The sequence below is a fragment of the Somniosus microcephalus genome, chromosome 23 (genome assembly GCF_052327205.1).
Source record: "Somniosus microcephalus isolate GS21.2 chromosome 23, FLI_Smic_1.0, whole genome shotgun sequence".
In the NCBI taxonomy this organism is placed as follows: Eukaryota; Metazoa; Chordata; class Chondrichthyes; order Squaliformes; family Somniosidae; genus Somniosus; species Somniosus microcephalus.
The window spans coordinates 25,937,319-25,955,244 of record NC_141009.1 but is presented as its reverse complement, the minus strand read 5'-3'; the positions used below and the strand labels follow the sequence as shown (position 1 = coordinate 25,955,244).

Below are 17,926 nucleotides of genomic sequence, written 5' to 3'. Positions count from 1 at the left end.
GTGCAGCCAAAAATCGAGGAGCAGCCCCTTCAAATAATGGAACAGGGGCACGGCTTTCGGTGGGTGGGGGAATCTCCTTTTTTTAAATTTAAAATGTGAACATTTTACAGTAAATAACATTTACAGAGCTCAAGTCTCAGCTCTTTGTACAAAGTCACAAGCCCTCATGCCGACAAGGCAGGGCAGGGCAGGGCTAGGTTGGCAGGCAGTGTGGTGCCAATGAAAGAACGCAAGTCCCAGAATGCAGGGCGGCTGGCGGCGCATGCGCACTGGCCTCCCCGGGCCGTGACAGCGGCGGACGGAAGGTGGGAGCGGGGAGAAAAGAGAGGCGGCAGCGGAGCGAGCCGTGCGGTGCGTGTCCCGCTGTGCTGGGTGAGCCTCCCCGCTTTGATGTCGTGGCGCCGGGGGTGGGGATTGGGATGAGGAGCGGGAGTGTTTAATTTAGGCGCCTTTCCGCTCCCCTGCGTTGTCGGGACTGAGTTTGCCCGAGGCTGTGGCCTAGCCCCTGTGCTAACAGCGCGGCGGCGGTGGTTGGCGAGCGCAGGCCAGCGCCTCGGGTCAGGTCTCGCCCAGTTGGGGTGGGTGGAGGCGAGCTGCCGGCTCTCCCCTTACCCCCCTGCCGACTTTCTCCGCCGAACCGACTTTCACTGAGAGGGAGACCGCCACTTGAACCCAAAGTGGTTGGGCGGAAGGTGCGCGGGCGCCTGTGCGGTGAACCTATTTAATATTCTCACTGTAACCTGGAGGAGAATTGCTGCCTCTCATTTTAATAGTGCACTGTGAAAGCGTTTGAGTGTTTACTGAGGTTGATTTCTGTGATTGATTGGCAAACTGATACGCACCCTCTGTGGTTCATACAGTCTGGTTAACGTGACATAGTTTGATGTTTCTTGGTTTAGGTAAGGCAATATCTAATTTTGTAATTTTTACCTGGTATAAGTAAGGCAGTATTTTTAACCACAGTAAGATAAACCAAGTATCATAAGTAATCTTGAACCTTCCTTTGAAATCGTTTTGCTTGGGTTGCCTTGTCAACTAAATTATCAGTCGTGTTAGTAACATTTTAACTGTGTACATAATTTAGCAAATGGTTTCAGTTTAGTAGGGACAATGTATTTATGTATTTGACTTACACCCTATAGCCTAGAAGTTATTAGTGGAGAAATGCTTAAAATGTTGGTTTGATCTTTCTTGATTATCATTTTAATGCAGACATCATTCTGTGCATTTTAAATGGGTTAATGCTTTTGCTAAAATAGTGGATGTGTGTTTGACACTTGCCTGCCAATATCCCTAACAGTATCATCCATTTAAAAAGTGATTATGAAATGTTATCTGTTTTCCATTCTTCAAAGTAATTTTAGTTATAATGTACAAAAGGTAGGAATGTAATCATTAAAAAAATTGATTAAAGCCATTAGTTACTGATTTGTGTAAGAGACAAATTAGGTATTTGGCAACATTGTGTATGCAGTGCTAGGAATTTGTTTGTATTGTGATTTTGTAATCTGTGGATTTCACTGCACTGTCCACCAGTGTACTAGTTTTAAATTTGTTTCAAAAAGATTTAGCATGACTGGTTGTTTTGCCTTATGTCCATCATGTGCTTGTATATGCCCATCACTCCTTTTATCGCCGTCCGCCCCAAATGACTGATCCATCACTCGTCGCCAGATGACTTCTAACATTACTTACCAGCTCACCCAGAATTCTGCCATCTGCATCCTCTCCCACCTAAAGTCCCTGGTTTTACTGATCTTGGTTCCGTTTCTCAGTGCAGCAACTTCATAATCCTTGTCCTTAACTATACATCCTTCCATGAGCTTCACTCTACCCTATCAACACAGCCACCTCGAGCTCTATTTTTGTTATAAAAAGCTCAAGAAAAGAACAACATTAAGTCCACCCAATCTAGTCAGTAGCGCAACCTTGTACACTGCTCCCCTACTCCCGAGTACACTATGTCCAGGGACAGACTAAACAGAAAAAAACTATAGCTAATTCAGGCAAAATTACGACTCCCTATGGCAGTTGAGTAATAGGAGTGTACAGTTGGGCGTGAGTCATCTCAGCAAGAGCTAGCTCTGATAACTGGAGATGTCATCTTATGTCAGGAACTTTAAGTTCTCTATTAAAGGAGTACATCCTGCTTGCATCCTTCACTCTTCCAACTATGCTGTATTGTGTGCTTCCCTTTTCTGTCTGCTCTATCATTGGTGATGGATGCTTTGGCTACCTGGAACGCTTTCCCAAAACCCATCTTTACATCGAATCTGCAGCCCAGAAACAGACCATTCGGCCCAACTCGTCTGTGCTGGTGTGTATACTCCACACGAGTCTCCTCCCAGTCCATCTACCTCATCTCAGCCTTTCAGCACATCTTTCTATTCCCTTTTCTCTCATGTACTCGTCTAATTTCCTTTTGAAAGCATCTAAGCTATTTGCCTCAACTACTTCCCATGGTAGTGAGTTCCACATTCTGACCACTCTGAGTAAAGCCATTTCTCCTTATTTCCCTATTGGATTTATTAGTAACTATCTATCTTGTATTTATGGCCCTTAGTTTTGGATTATCCCACAAGTGGAAACATTCTCTCCACATCTACCCAGCCCGACCCATTCACAATTTTGAAGTCCCCTATCTAATCTCCTCCAAGTCTTCTCTTTTCTAAAGGAAAAAAAACCCAACCTGTTCAATCTTTCCCGATAGCTGTAATCTCTCAGGTCTGGTGCCATCCATGTAAATCTTTTTTGCACTTTCTCCAGTGCTGCTATGTCCATTTTATAGTATGGAGAACAGAACTGTGCACAGTACTCTTCAATGCAGCCTCACCAGGGTCCTTAGAAGTTTAACATAACTTCACTACTTTTCAATTCGATACCCCTAGAAATCAATCCCAGTGCTTTGTTAGCATTTTTAATTGCTTTGCTGACCTACAATGCTATGTTTAATGATTTGTTCACCTGTTTCTCTAGATCCCATTGCTCTTCTCCTCTATTCAGTTTCTTAATTTCTAAGGTGTAGGTGATGTTTTTGTTTTTCCTACCCAAGTGCATCACCTCACATTTATCTATATTAAACTTCATTTGTCACTTAACTGCCCAGTCTGCAAGTTGTCTCATGTCATCTTGTATTATGTTGCATTCTTCCTCAGTGTTGGCTAGGCCCCAATCTGCTTTGCTGTCTCTCCCCACCTTCAAATGGCTTCTTTAAAATTTACTTCTCCAGTATGCCTTTGGCCACTTTCCCAAATTTTACTTTTACTCCTGCGTGGGTCTGACACTCAACTGTGAAGTATCGATGTTAAAAGCACTATATAATTATAAGTTGTGCACTTGTTTGCACATCGTCTTGAGACTGGCTCTAAATTGTTGTGTGTTTGATTTGGCCAGTACATGTAGATGCTCGATAAGTAGTGGGTGGGTTCCACATGTGCATGTGCTAAACCGGAAAATAAATGGGCCATTTTGATTCATTGTAAAATCTAGTTCAGAGGTTTATCTTCAAATCTAGGACGTGATTTGTGCACCCGGATGATTGTGATTCTGCGTGGTGCCGGTGTGACTCTTGAACTATATTTTCTGGTAATAAAGCATTCACAAGCGCTGAATACATACCAAACCATTTGAGTTTGAAGAAGTAACACTGAATGTACAGCATCTGAGTACGGTGTGTAATATGCACTATTCTGTTGCTCTTTTTCTTTTGTTGTATCATCCCTTTTCTTTTTGAATACATTTTTATAATTTGATACTCCATACTCTGTTCTTGCATATTGCCATTTTTCTTTTAAAACCTTTGTTCCTTACCAATTTTCTCCATCAGTTTCTCTCCTCGCTTTTGAAAATATTAGTTCCTTTTTAGAATATTGTTCCGGTCTCCCAGTGCAGGGTCTTTACTCGCCACAGGCTTGGATTTTTCTGATCTATATGGCTCAGCTACTCATTGGATAAGTTTGTTAAGCTGCTAGGAGAGCCCACTGCCACTTTTTGCAGAAGTCTTTGACTTCTCACAGTGACCTTTATTCATGTGTGAGTCTTGGCGATGAGCATCGCTGGGCTACTGAGCTGTGGGACATCATATCTGAGCTTGAGCCTGTCTTTACCTGACGGTCATGTTGGTGCACTTTTAGTCGGCTCCCGATCAAGAGCAGCAACCTTGGCTGTTCTGGCCACCCGCCCCACATCACTGAGGTTATTTGTCCCTCTGATTCTGCCACCCTGGCATTTTTACCTTCTGTGAGTGTAGTTGATTGGCATTGCGTGGTTTTACGCAGTCCACAGCAGCCATCAAAGTGAACAGGAGAACAACCACACAGCTGTAGCAGTGTTGACCCACTATTTTGGTGGTCTTGCATTTTACCTGTGGCCTGTTAAATATGAACCAGTACAGTGTTTGTATCATGAGCACGCTGATGCACAGGACTGATTTAGCATAAATATCAAAAGCTTTTTTTCTGTGCGCAAAAATTTAATAATTTACTAAATATAATTGTATGCATAAAACTCTCCCTGTCCTGTTGGAAATCCATCCATATTAGTTTTTCCCCCAAAGACTTGCTGGTACAGTCTGACCCTGCTGTGTACTTCATGACCTGGCTGGACCTACCAACTACTTTGCCCTGCCTGATGTATCCCTCTTGTCTGGCATTCTAGTCTCCCACTGTTGCAAACTTACCTAGTGCTATGGTATCCTTCAAGCCAATACCTGTGCGCAGTGTCATTAAATGATCCCCCAGTACTTCAAAAAAAACCTTTGGGATAAATGGTTACTCAATTTTGTAGCCCAGTATCAGAATTGTGGAAGTAGAATTTATGACCATCACTTAATAGCTTTCAGTTGTATTCAGCCAGTCGATAAGAGTTGATAACAAGTGTCACTGATAGCAAATAGAACTGGTTGATAAGAGATTGAGTTTAAGCTCTCATTGTATTTAGATTTGTCAAGGATGGTCAGTTTGTCAACTGGAGGATATTGTGTTTGTACAATGCTGGGTTGATTTTGAAAAAGGCATAATTCAATGCATTGTAAGCATAATTGAATTATGAAGACCTATTTAAATAAACAATCGCAATTGTTTACCTCCTTACTCAGTGGTGAGTATGTGAAACTCTTGAGTGGTTGAGGTGAATAGCATTGATGCATTTAAAGGGAAGCTAGATAAGTACATGAGGGAGAACGGAGTAAAAGCATACGTTGGACTGAGACAAAGTAAGGTGGGAGGAGGCTCGTGTGGAGCATGAAAACCGGCATGGACCTATTTGGGCCGCATGGCCTATTTCTGTGCTGTAAATTCTAAGTAAAATTTTATTTATTCAATTACTAATCAGATGCGGAAAGACATATTTAAATAGTGATGGAAACTTAATGGATATTTGTAATGTTTCGGTTGCCAATTGCTAACATTAAACAGTGGCGTGTACACTGTGTGTTTGGAAATACTTGAGGGAAAAACTGCGTAAATATCTACCTGGGTATGATATTTAATTTAATGATACAAGGATAAGTGCATAATGATGATCAAATACTCCCTGGGATCTTGGTTCCTTAGCTGCTGGGATACTGAAATTAAGTCAAGGGAAACAATCAGTTAATGATTGGAAAGAAAGAAGGAACTTGCATTTATATAGCACCTTTCATGTGCTCAGGACACCCCAGAGTGCTTTACCACTGATTAAGTACTTTTGAAGTTCAGTCATTGTGGTAATGTAGGTAAATGCGACAGCCAATATGTGCACAGCAAGGTCCCACAGAGGAATGACCTGTTGATCAGGTTTGGTGGTGTTGTTTAAGGAATGATTGCCCAGTACACCAGGAGAACTTCCTGCTCTTGGAATAGGATGGGATCTTTTACGTTCACCTGAACAGGTCGACTGGGCCTCGGTTTAATGTCGCTTCGAAAGACACATAATATAAGATATGAGGTGAGACAGATAGTTTGTAGTTTTGCTTGATTTTAGCTTTTGGGGCATGACAGAACTTTGTCGAATCTTTGCTCAGGAGGTTAATGGATAGGGTAAAATCCATGAAGGAACTGATTGTACATGATCTGTAGATGAAATGAGCTTGATAGGTGAATGGACTTCCATTTTTTGTTCCTATGATGGATATTTTCACTTCAGCACCTTCCTTGTTTTTATTTTTCTTCCCTTTAGTTGGCCTGCAATATGAACTGTCCGTGATTAACCCCAGGGCCTCTGCCAGTATTGTTCTGAAACAAACAGCCAGGAAGTGCGTGAGAGTGAGCAGCACAGGTGATCATCTCTCCCGCCCACTCATCATGGTAGGAAGCATGCGTTGTGCTTCCCCATTTCTGTAATAGTTTTCTTTTTGCTGCTAGTGTTGGTGTGTTAACACCCTTGCATGCCAGAGAATTCACTAAAGGTAATACTTGCATTGTATGTACTTATTATAAGTTAATTAGATTTTCTGCTGTTGATATTACAGTGCATTCTGCAGTGGTAGGCTGCAGTTTTGTGTCTCAATTTCTCCAAATGGTTTGTTAGCTATAAGTCAAGCCATTGGATGCTACCAAGCAGATGCTGTTTGCTTTCTCACAGGAAGGATAATTGGGAGGGTGAAGCTCCATGTCATTTTTGAACACTTCCAACAGCTGATTCAAGTGACAGTGGGAGTAGTCTTGTTGGCGCTCATTAGGCCAATGCCATGACAGGGATTGGAGTGGGTTGTGGTGCTTTCCAACAATAATTTTTTTTAAAGTTTTCAAAAATTAATTTTGCAGTAAATTTTTAAATTGACAACTTTTGTACCTCAGAAATCTTGTGTTAACATAATGGTCGGCCAGAGTGCTGGATTGGAGATGTGACCAGGATTTCTGATATCAGCCAGTGAGGAATTGTTGTCTGTGGTCTTGTGTTCTGCATCTGTACTGTTTTTTTTATTTTATTAAGAATTGTTAAATGGGTTGTTGATGTACTTCGAAAGAAAGACTTGCATTTATGTAGCACCTTTCACGACCTCAGGATGTGCCAAAGTACTTTTGAAGTGTCGTCACTGTTGTAATGCAGGAAACGTGGTAGCCAATTTGCGCACAGCAAGCACCCACAAACAGCAATGTGATGATAACCAGATAATTTTTTTGTAATGTTGATTGAGGGATAAATATTGTCCACGACACCGGGGATAACTCCCATGCTCTTTGAAATAGTGCCATGGGATCTTTTACGTCCACCTGAGAGAGCAGACGGTTTAACATCTCATCTGAAAGATGGCACCTTTGACAGTGCAGCATTCCCTCAACACTGCACTGGAGTGTCAGCCTAGATTTTGGTGCTCAAGTCTCTGGAGTGGGACTTGAACCGACAACCTTCTGACTCAGGAGAGGGTGCTGCCCACTGAGCCACGGCTGCCACACAATTAACTTCAATAAGAAAGAAAGAACTTGCATTTCTGTCGCACCTTTCATGCTCTCAGGACGACCCAAAGCGCTTCACGGCCAATATTGTAATGCAGGAAAACGTGGAAGCCATTTTGCACACCGCAAGGTCCTACAAACAGCAATGAGGTAAATGACCAATTAAACTTTTTCTTTAGTCACACACGAGCAAAATACTGTGGATGCTGGAAATCTGAAATAATAGAAAATGCTGGCAATACTCAGCAGGCCAGGCAGCGTCTGTGGAGAGAGAAACAGTTAACATTTTAGGTTGCCGCTGTTTCCTTCTCCACAGATGCTACCTGACCTGAGTATTTCCAGCATTTTCTGTTTTGTTTTAGTCATGTTGATTGAGTGATTGGCCAGGGCACTGAGAGAACGTTCCTGCCCCTCTTGATATAGTGCCATGAGATCTTTTATATCCACCCGAGAAGGCAGACAGGCTTTAGTTTAACGTCTCATCCTAAAGATGGCATTTCTGACAGTACTGCACTGAAATGTCAGCCCGGATTATGTGCTCAAGTCTCTGAAGGGGGGGGGGGGCCTTGAACGCACAATCTTCTGATTCAGAGGCGAGAGTGCTACCTAAATAGAATGAAAGGCGATACAACTTAGGCTAACAAATAATGATGGATTATTAATAAAGTCCTATCAGGGACATTTATGATACACTCTCTCACCAGTCAATTGCTTATAAAAATAGATTGCTGTTCTGACGCACGTCTGCGAAAAGGAAAGAAAGCATTGGAGGCTGAGTTATCTCCTGCTGTTGTTGGGCATCTTGTGGCAGCTGGTTATAATACGCAACATAGCTTTAGAACGTTTCTGTGTGGCTTCTTGGTTGGGGAAACGTGCATGCTGGGGAGAGAAAGGTACAGCTATTGGGTTGCATGAGAAATGGTTTTAAAAACCCCCACATACAGCTTTAGAAGAAAACTACAAGAAGCCTTTTGAGGCAGAGTGCAGCTCACGGCTGCCGTGATAACTTTTTCTGTTTTGACTTGTAGAATAGACTGAAGGTCGCTAAGTTTACAAAAGAAAAGCTCAATATAAAACAGTGTTCTCGTTACTGTAAACCTTTTTTAATTGTAGAAGTAACTAACTAAAATGCACATATGATGTGTGATCATAATTTACAGAAAACTATAGGTGACTGTTTGTTTGACTCTGGAAATGGCCATGCCATCAGTGGTATTTGACACAGCAGATACACTAAACTCATCAATTACAGTGGTTTGGTATATCCTTATTCCTGCATATAGGTGAACTCGGAGAAAAGAGGCATCCATTTCTGAGGTTAGAAAATAAAAGAACCTCTGTACATCTGAGAAAACTTTTATCGGTATGTGATCCTTAGATTTTATGCAAAAGACAAATCCACATACACAGGCTGCTTTGTTCCTTGCGTGCCCACGGCTGAGAGGAATGAAGGAAAAAATATTCTGTCGTTTATTTTGTGCTGACTGAATTGCAGTTGTTCATTCAGTAGGTTTTGGCAAAAATAATGCAAGTGAAGCACATACATGGTGCAAAATATAATCAAGTGTCAGTTTTTAAACATACAGCAAATATTTTTTGAATCTTTTGAGGAATGTTTGAAGCAATTTTGTGCTAAACTCTATCTCAATTCATTTTAGAAAATAATTGCAGGCAATGTTTTTGTTTTCAATCTATTTCATTTCTATTGTACTTTAGTTTGCATTTTATTTCCACACCTTGGTTTGATCAATTTTGTATGTTACAAAGTATGTATCTTGCAAGAAAGTAGATCCTCTAATAGGAGTTAGTTGAGCTATATTTTTTTCTAATTAAAGTATTCCTGTCTAGTCTTCCTTCATCTCCGTCTCATTCACAATCAGTTTAAGTTGGAAGCATGTGATGGACCTGACCCAAATCAGTTGCTAGGCTTCAAGTTGCAATCCCAGCATTTCTTGTACATGTCATTCAAGCCAACAATTATTTATTTAAAACAAATGTAGACCCTTGGCTAATGCAACTTGCTGTTACATATGTTAAATGTCTCCAACAACAGAATGTTTTGGATGCATCTGGAAGCTTTATATTTGAAACCTAATCCACAAAATTCATTGATAACACCGTCATCATGTAGTGCTAGCTTCAAATGCTGGAGATGTTGCTGGCACTTACTGCATTTTAGCTCCCAAAAATATTGTAATTAATTTAATATTGTGCAAAGTTATGCACCCTTTTAACAAAAAAAATCTTTTCTCCCATTTGGTTTTCAACGCTTCACACCAACATTGGGCAAATGGGCAACATGTTCCCAGGCCTTTGCCAAGAGGTGTGCAAGGGCAGCATTATGATGTCTCGCTGTTTGATTTATTTCTCTTCCAAATAATTGCAGTTCATATTTCGTTCATGCCGTTTCGGATGAATGTCAAAGTGAAATGTATGGATTCTTCAGTTGCGGGGAATGTCTTTTTTAACTTTTAGCTAACTGTTCAATATCTTGTAACTTTTCCTCACCCTACCATTCTGTTATCGCTGTGTATTGTTTCTGTAAAGGCAGGGTCGTAGCTGGTGCAGCATGCAAGTCCTGAGTGGCAAAGATATGCAGAGGACTTCTAGATAGTTAGACAGTTACTAATTTTAGGTTAGCTTGAGTGGAGGGGAGAGGAAATAGGTGCCATAGATCTGTTTACTGCTGGTTGTTGGTTTGTATCATTGACTATTAGAAAGAAAATGGCAATGGCACCTGATAATCAGTGAGATTAGTTAAATGATAAATGTGCCCTGAGAATTCTGTATTCTAAATTTTCTAAGCTAGTTGATCGCACAGTATATAAAAGATATGCTGCATTTTAAGGATATGAGCATTATATCATGCAATGTATTATGTAGTATTCTCCTGTTAAATTGCAGCTGGATGTAATCTGGAATGTTATTTTCAGGGACAAGATCTAATTGCTGTAAGATTTAGTGTCAGAAGAAACCTGTAGCACATAACTACTTTTTGTGTCTTATACTTAAAAAAATAAATAAATAAATAAAATAATGCGTGGCACAGAAATTTGCATGTGTGACACACCTGATGCGTATACAATTTGCTAGTTGCGCTCCTGTTGTGTTACACACAGAATCAAAACCAGGTTCGTGCTCAGGTGAAGAGGCGTTGGAAGGCAGGGGATAACTGGACCAGGGTGTGCAGATTTAGTCTTTATTTTAAAGTCGTGTATTCTGTCCTTTTTTAAGAAATATATTTCCATCATCAATTCCGATATCTACATTTAAAATGGAAGCTGCCTATGTAAAATTGTCATGCTGTAAATATGTCTTCATGCCAGTGGTAGTGCTTCATGACCAATTTATATCAATTTCTATTATAAATGTGGACATACAAATTTATAGTGGAAATATTTTTTAAAAAGAACATCTTGTATGACTTTAAAATGGGAATTGAATTACATTTTCACACCCTGGTCCAATTATCCTCTGCCCTCTAAACCTGCTTCACCTCAAGACGACACTTGGTCTTAACTCCCTGTGTGCAACACCAGAGGGGGATTGACTGATATACGATGAAACCTATTATTTAGTAAAGGCAAGTTTTAATTTTAGTTAGCTGCACTCTTTCAGAAGTTGAGACGGGGGCCCTGGTTTTGTTTGCAGGGCGTCCCACCACACAGGAAAAAATTGAAAATCACTGCTGTAGCTTGTACTGTGTTAACCAGAAACCAGGTCCCTTGCATCATATAAACCAATGTTGTCCAATAGAAATTGCTGACTAGCCACAGACATGGCAATGGCAACACAGTTTTAGCCACATGCACTAATTTTAGTACAAAACTCGTTACACCCAATACAGGTAAACGTACTTCACGTGTAGTATATATTTCATATGTATGTTTACTTAAACAAATATTAACCATAATTCAGTGTGAAACTTTGCAGTCTTTCTCTCTCCGTTGGGATTCTGGGATGAATTTATCAAAGATGGCACGTCGCACGAGACATGCCAGACCAGCCCCTCCTCTCCATCCAGAACATGGTTCGATGTTGCTTCCACATTCCCCTTTGCCGCGATGTGTTCCGTTGGAGATGTTTAATATTAGTTGGGCTTGCTGCCTTCTGCTGGCCTGGAGTGGTTATTCTGTTTATCAAGCTAACCACAGTGACTTCTCCTTTCTCCATACAATGTTGCTGGTGTTTCTATGGTGCTGAAGTCTGGTGATTTGAGTTGCACACCATTCCAGCAGATAACCAATAAACAATAACCAAGGAAGTAAAATGCACACAACAATAAATAAAACATTTGCACACTCTGTTTTTTGTCTTACCATTTTAAAGTACAAATGCATACACCATGCAAATATGACTATCCAGATCATGTGTCCAACGACTGTCTGTTGCTCAGTTTTATTTAGTAATTAAAAGTGCATTTAGACTGGATTACCAATTAGCCTCAATCTGCTAGTGGCCAACATATTGGACAGCACTGATCTAAAGCAAATTATTCCTATTTCGGAGAGGGAGTTTGGTGCTACCAGTACATCTTACAAATTTGTTCTGTTTCGTAGGGTAATTATAAAAGTAAAACAGATGTAAGGATATTTTCAGAAACATCCATACAGTTCTACAGGAACAGTCTTGTGTTTTGCCTGGGACTTTTGCTCTCATTTCCTCTTTCTCTCTATGTCTCTCCTTGCCTATGCATATCTGTGTCTATGACTTAGTACTGAAAAATTGGGCTTTTATAGAACTACGCAATAGCGTTTTGTGTGTTCTAAATGCCCTCAAGAATATTTTCTGTCTGGTGCCCGTGCCTATCTGAGTAGCTTGAGTCTTTACTTCATTGGGGGTCTTACAACAACAAATGCATTATATAAGGGCCTTTAATGTAGTAAAATGGCCCAAGGTGCTTCACTGTAGCGTTATTAAACAAAATTTGACACTGAGTCACCGAAGGAGATATTAGGACAGGTGACCAAAAGCTTGGCCAAGGAGATGGGTTTTAAGGAACATCTTAAAGGAAGTGAGGGGGGGTTTAGGGAGGGAATTCCAGAGCATAAGGCACGGCTGCCAGTGGTGGAGCGATTTAAAATCGGGGATGCACAAGAGGCCAGAATTGGAGGATTGTTGGGCAAGAGGAGATTAGAGATTAGAGATGGGGAAGGGCGAGGCCAATGTAGGTCAACAAGCGATGGGTGAATGGGACTTGGTACAAGTTAGGATACGGGCAGCAGAGTTCTGGATGAGTTCAAGTTTATGGAGTGTGGAAGATAGGCCTAGCGCCAACACTTTGCTGTAAAGACTCCACAAGGCAGTGGGCTACAGCTCCTAGCGTGCATTTGTGCCTGCAACTCCCAAAATGTGTGTTTTTTGCAATGGATAGCAAGTCTGGCTATTCAGCATATTAGAATTTTCTGTTTTGAACCCTCTTGCTGTCCATCTGTTGAACATGAAAACCGTCATTCCTCGGAGTCCACATCACGGAAGGCCTCTCCTGGCCCCTCAATACCTCCTCTCTGGTGAAGAAGGCCCAGCAGCGCCTATATTTCCTAAGGAGGCTGAAGGGATGTAACCTGTCACCCTTGATCCCCTCTAACTTTTACCGCTGCACAATAGAGAGCATCCTGACGAACTGTATCACAGTATGGTATGGCAGCTGTAGCTACTATGACCGGAAAGCCCTGCAGCGGGTAGTCAAAACTGCCCAACGCGTTACCGGCTACCGACCATAGAGCACATATACCAGAAACACTGTTTACGGAGGTCACTGACCATCATCAAAGACCCTACCCACCCCAGCCACAGTCTGTTCGCCCTCCTGCCATCTGGGAGACGCTACAGATGCATTCGCACCCGTACGACCAGATTTAGGAACAGCTTCTTTCCCAGGGCTGTCATCCTACTGAACTCCACAAATAAACTCTAAAGCCTGCACATCTGCCAATGCACTTTATTATGGTTATGTTTATGTTAATGTATTACAAGCCAAATGAATGTTGAATGTTTAAATGTCTTGATCTAAATGTACACTCTCGGGAGCTGCAAGCCTACATTTCGTTGTACTGCACTTGTGCACTAACAATGACAAAGTTGATTATGATTATAATCTGGGTTGTCACTTCAGTGCCGTACTGCGGGAGTACTGCACGCAGAGGTGCTGTTTTTCGGACGAGGCGTTAAACCGAGGCCCGTCTGCTCTCTTGGGTAGACCTAAAAGATCCCATTGCACTATTCAAAGAGGAGCAGAGGAATTCTCGCTGGTGCCCTGGCTAATATTTATCTTTCAACCAACATCACTGAAAACACATTATCTGTTCATTTATTTCATTGCTGTTTGTGGGAGCTTGCTGTGGGCAAATTGGGTGCTGGGTTTCCCGACATAACAGTGACTACACTTAAAGTACTTCATTGGCTGTAAATTGCTTTGGGAAGTCCACCTGAGAGCATATGGGGCCTCTGCTTAATGTCTTAACCGAAAGATGGCACCTCTGACAGTATAGCATTCCTTCATTACTGCACTTAAGTGTCAGTCTGAATTATGTGCTCAAGTCTCTGGAATGGACTTGAACCCACAACTGACTCTGTCACTGAGCCAAGGCTGACACCTAGCAGTCTTGGAGTAAACAGTATGATTATTGTGGGTTTCATCTTGTTTTGTTTGTACAGAGATTAATGTTGATGCAATTGAAAGCAGTATTGCACATTTTATGCTAGTTGCATTATTAGTGTTAGCTTTGGGGATAAACTGTTGATTCATAGAAACTTAGAAGATAGGAGCAGGAGTAGGCCATTCGGCCCCTCGAGCCTGCTCTGCCATTCAAATTCAGTACCCTGTCCCTGCCTTCTCCCCATATCCCTTTAGCCTTAAGAAATATATCCAACTCCTTCTTGAATATATTTAATGAATTGGTCTCAACTGCCTTCTGTGGTAGAGAATTCCACAGGTTCACCACTCTCTGGGTGAAGAAATTCCTCCTCATCTCTGTTCTAAATGGCTTACCCCTTATCTTTAGACTGTGACCCCTGGTTCTGAACTCCCCTGCCATCAGGGACATCCTTCCTGCATCTAGTCTGTCTAGTCCTGTTAGAATTTTATAAGTTTCAATGATATCCCCTCTCTCATTCAAGACTAACATTTTGCAAACTATTCATTGCCCCTCAGTTTACAGTTAAACAATCAATTGCTTGTAGTGTAAAAGCTGTAATCTGTATTTTACTATACATATGGATTAATTCCAAAAAATGCACTGATTTGACCTGTCTATAGCTCCTGCTTTGTGAAATTATAGACACAGTGCAACAATATTGTACACAATAGTTTGATCTACAGCCATTAAAATTGTCTAGCTCCTGTAAGCAATTGTGTAAATTATTAAAGTTGAGGTTATAATGCTTTTAGAATATACAGAATAGCGAATAGGTGTGAAATGCTTTATGAAAATTAACAATGCTCAGTTTCAACCTCTTGAACAATTTATATTGGCACTGTTGAAATAGGTAGTGTCTGATTTGTAGCATTTCATCTTGAATAAAACTCATGGCGCATAGGTGAGAGGTAGATTGCTGTAATGTTCGTGTCCATTTAGCACCTTGTATTGACTTCCTTGCTAATGCTTTAATTATTTTGTCATGCTTGTTTACACTTGTAATTGCTCCCTCTATTAGTAAATTAGTCATATGCTATTTTTGAGTGGTTGTTCATGTATAATTAGTTATTCGGAGCATCTTCCCAGACGGAAAAAACAATTTACTGTACTTTGCTCAAAAGATTTTCTCTTTTATTTTTGATTACAGATCAGATTGCAGCAATCCCAATATTCAGAGGTTGGGTCAGATTTGTTTGATGTAAAACTCTGCAAAAAGCCAACTGTGGAAGGTTGCTAACAGGTGAGTTTTGTAAAAATGCTATTTTTAATGTTGTGGGATCAATTTAAAAAAAAAAAGTAATTTTATTTCTTTAACTTCCTCTCTACAGTTTGGATGATGAATGACCTCATGTGAATGGTCATGTGTGAGCTTAACAGGTGGATATAGTCGGGTTATTTGATCATGAGGGACATAACAACTGGGTTTTATCCTCATTCGTCATCTATCAGTGTAGAAGTCTGAATAACAACCATCTATTTCCCCCCATCCAAGCCTGGGGTGCTGTCCAATTGTAATGCCGTGCAAAGACCTGCATGGTTCAGTTTGCAAAATTAGGACCTTCCTGGTCTGTGGAGGTGGGGTTTATTAACAACAACAACTTGTATTTATATAACGCCTTTAACATAGTAAAAGGTCCCAAGGCGCTTCACAGGAGTATTATAAGACAAAAAAAATTGACACCGAGCCACATAAGGAGAAATTAGGACAGAGGACCAAAAGCTTGGTCAAAGAGGTAGGTCTTAAAGGAGGGTAGAGAGGCGGAGAAGTTTAAGCAGGAAGTTCCAGAACTTGGGTCGTAGGCAGCAGAAGGCACAGAAATAGGCGGTCTTAGTTATTAATTGTTTCCCCCCTCCTTTTCTCCCTAACATTAAATATAAGATAGTCACTAATAAATTCAATAGGGCATTCAGGAGAAATTTCTTTACCCAGAGAGTGGTTAGAATGTGCAAGGTGCAGTTGAGGCGCATAGCATAGCTGTATTTAAGAAGCTAGATAAACACTTGAGAAAGGAATAGAAGGATATGCTAGTAGGATGGGGGGAGGCTCCTGTGGAGCATTAACACCAACATAGACCTGTTGGGCTGAATGACCTATTCCTGTGCTGCACATTGTACATAATTAAATGTAATTAATCACCCATCCCTAGACTGGAACCAGCGCCCTCTGTAGCTGGTTATTAGCAGGTGCCAGTGATCATTCTGTTGTGATTCTTCCCTCCTTGCTGTGAAATGCTGCAATCACAACTCGGCAATCTTGTGCTCGATATGGCTCAAGTTGGAAATTCAGTGGAGGAGGAGTTAAACTTGTGCATGTCTGCTCTGTGGCATCATACTGCTTAGCAAAGGAATTTAGGTCATGGAAATGCAAGTTTAATCCCTGCTGTGTGCTTCGTTAACTGCTGACAGCTGTAGCGGTGTTGAAAGTTGCCCATAGTATCCATGGCAAGTGAGCCATTGTTCCTATTCCTGATCATATTCATTGATGACCAGAAAGTTCATGGTTGCAGATGTCAGGTGAAAGGTCCGGCTGTAACGATACCCCACGCATTCTTTTTGGCTGTGGGGAAGAATGCGAAAGGTGAGGGAGGAATCGAACTTCAAACTTGCTGTGGCATAGTGGCACTTAACTACTGAGTAAGTGTGTAACAGCTTTTATCCTTCTGCTTCAAATAGAAAGGGGAAATGTGAATACTACCATATTGCTTATGGGGTGTTGCTTGCTGACAGATAAAATGCAAGTAGATTTCTTCTCTTGCCAGCCCACATTTACAATATTTGTAATTACACTGAGTTGCATAAAATCTAGGTTTATTTCTGTGAAAACTATATTGTACACAATTGAACTGGATACTAGTTCTTTTGTGACTAAGATCTTGAGGTTTGTCCCATAGTCTCGAACCCACTTCCTGTTGTCATAGTACTGTATAGTTACACTGACTTTCTACAGAACAAGTTCCGCTTACACAGTAAAACTAGGAAATTGTCAGCATTCTGTTCTGCTTATGAGTTTCATATCACCCTGAAAGCTTATTGGTGGTGAAAGAAGACATGGAATTGCTTGCTATTCAGTGATGTGTGGGAACTGATGCTGAAGATTCTCTGAACAACTGAGCCTGCAAGGAAGGATAACTTAATTGAAAACTCAAATAGTCAATCCATATTCTTGAATTATTAACTTTGGACAAGTTCATATTTTGGATTTATTAATTCTGTGGATTTTTTTCTGTTGCAGTTACCATGGTGAGAGAGATTAATGTTCGGAATGAATTGCATTAGGATTTTGAGTATGCATTGCTGACATCAAGTACTCCCAGGCCAGATATAATGATTTCTTTTTAATGTGGCTTGATGCAGAGTGAAGTTTCAGCTACTCTTCTCCAATAACACGCGTGAACCTCAACCTCCGAAGGGCACCCCAACGATGCATCTGTAACATTTCCATATCCCACTTGTAATTGAGGTTCATTATTTCAATGCCAATTGTGTCCAGTTAGAAGTCGTTTTATCCTGTAGGCCTGTGCTGAGCAGGATCAAGGTGGAGGCTGCCTGAATTTGCTTCGCTTAGCATCCTTTGAGTAGAGGGAGGAATGAAGAATGTTTCTGTCTATAGATTGTATTCAGACAGATCCCAAAAATGATAGGACAGCGTTCTAATCGACTGCCCCATCCAATCCCCTTGATGTCAAGTTTCTTGTGTTAATGGCTACTGCCCTGCCCCCTGGTTTATGTTATTTTGATGCAACTGCTATATATGACAGTTAAGTCTCCTTTGGTTAGACTCGGTTTCTTGAAAATAGGTACACTTGGAACTATCTATGTTTCCTGTTAATGTGTCTCTAAAACTTACACTGCAATAACTCAAGAACAAACTGGATTTTCACCGAACTTGGCAAGTGACTTCCTCTCTCAATC

The 17,926-nt window shown here is 41.0% G+C and overlaps 1 protein-coding gene across 10 annotated transcripts in view; it reads left to right on the top strand.

Moving 5' to 3' along the window:
• Positions 1-240: 240 nt before the first annotated feature.
• Positions 241-17,926, top strand: part of gapvd1 (GTPase activating protein and VPS9 domains 1) — a 132,138-nt gene continuing 114,452 nt past the window's right edge. For 9 of the 10 annotated variants that reach the window (XM_085965636.1, XM_085965635.1, XM_085965632.1 and 6 more), the window contains exons 1-2: positions 241-372; positions 15,162-15,254. The gene's annotated coding sequence lies outside the window, so the exon portion shown is untranslated. Of the gene's footprint in view, positions 373-6,156; positions 6,285-15,161; positions 15,255-17,926 lie in introns of all 10 variants that reach the window. The other variant, XM_085965627.1, reaches the window with a different exon arrangement.